Source organism: Abrus precatorius, unplaced genomic scaffold (assembly GCF_003935025.1).
Source record: "Abrus precatorius isolate BTA unplaced genomic scaffold, Abrus_2018 Scaffold10, whole genome shotgun sequence".
Taxonomy (NCBI): domain Eukaryota; kingdom Viridiplantae; phylum Streptophyta; class Magnoliopsida; order Fabales; family Fabaceae; genus Abrus; species Abrus precatorius.
The window spans coordinates 17799757-17801787 of NW_020874292.1; positions in this window are offsets into that span (position 1 = coordinate 17799757).

Genomic DNA, 2031 nt, shown 5'->3' on the forward strand with positions numbered 1-2031 from the left:
CAACCATTGGAAATGGGAGAGAGGAAAAATAGATCGAAGAAGTTGCCACTGGAATTTTTAAAGAACCCTGGAAAACTCCGAAAAAGAATGGTCTGCTGACCAAATATAAGTTTGGGATCTAATTACACATAGGGAATATATTAGCACCCCACGACATTTGTAAAACGGTTGCCCTAAATTGTGCAAAAAGTAATGTTTCATTCTATTCCTAATTTTGATATTTTATTTGTTTGTATTTCATTTTTTTTAATAATGGAAAAAATATATTTTAAAATAATTGGACTCGACAGGTTTTGATCGCTGTTCCTACATATTCCTTACACTCTAAGGAAATCAGGGTTACGTAGTTCTAAAAAACTTACCTTTTTGAAAAGGTATTTGAAAAACAAAACTTATCCTTTGAGGATGCTAAAATGATTTAGAGAAAGATTTATTTTAGTTTTATAAAAATAATATAAAAATTCTTAATTTTAGGGTCATATATTTTGTGAATGATAAAGTAATCTATACATCATTATAATAAGAGCAATTAAATAAAAAACATCTAATTGAAGGATTTTTCATCGTGCACAGGGCATTAGATATTGTAGCTAAACTAGTACTCTTACCATTTTATAACATGCGAATGATAAAGTAATTTATACCCTTACCATTAAATAAAAATTATATTTCTATTAATTTGTTGTTTTTTTGTTATAAGATGAAATATATATTATTTTTTTATGTTATTAATGAATTTTATTAAACTCAATATTAATGAATTATTTTTAGAAGAGGTTTTTTATTTCTATTTTATTTTATATGTATTTTATTTAGTATTTCACTTATTGTAATTTTATTTTCTTTATTTTATATTATTTTTAAAAAGTTATATATTTTACGGATCCTATTTAAAAATATCATTCTTATTTTAGACTAACACACATATCTTAAAAAATTATTTAAATTAGTTATTTTAAATAGATAAAATTGTGTATTTACAGTTTACCCCTCTTTACTTGTTTGCTTATGCAATAAATATAATGAACTCCTAATCTTTATATTTATTGCAATAAGAAAATAGTAAAGAAATGAAACCAATTTTTTAACATGTTCATTAACTAATATTTGGCATGTCTAAAGCCACATTATGAGATTCCCTTTCTTTCCATTTTCAAATTCTTGGGGATGCTTCTTTGCATTATTTATTATCATGAAAGGACTGAGACTAAGTTTTCCACTTTTCATGCCACCTTCAATTCTTCCACCGATCACCACTACATCTGCGAAATTAGCAAAACCACTCCTAATCATTTTATCATAAAATTGTGACTAAAGAGTGATAATGAACATAACTACAATCTCTTTTTCAGATGATGATGCTTGTACTTAGGAAGCCAACTCTCTCCATCTTGGTGCATATTCTTTGAAAGTTTCATTCTTTGACTTGCTCATATTTTGTAATTGCATTCAATCTGGATCCATCTCAATATTATACTTGTACTTCTTTAAAAAAACATCTGTCAGATCTTTTCATGAATGAATATGAGCTTGCTCGAGACGAGTATACCAACCAGAAGCTGCCCCAGTCAAACTATCCTAGAAAAAATGAATCAATAGCTTATCATCATAAGCGTAGGAAACCATTTTTTGACAATACATTGTCAAATGACTCTTAGGGCAAGTGGTGCCTCTGTACTTGTCAAATTTTGGTAACTTGAATTTGGGAGGAATGACCACACCAGGCACCAAACAACGCTTAGTAGCATTGCAAAGTCCATAGCTATTTCCTTTTATCACACGCAACTTTTCTTCTAGAATTTGCCATTTCTCCTTAGAAATGTCACTTTTGGTGGGAGAAGAAATGCGTAAGTCTTCAAAAGTTGGAGGAGGATACATAGATGAAACTTCCTTAACCCGAGGATTTTGATATAATACAAAGGTGATAGGTCTAAGAGGTTGGGACCGAGGTTTGATGATGATATAAAGCTCGTTGCTAACTCTCATCAAAATATACAGAAAAATCAATGTAGTCTAGGATGCAAGCCTAAG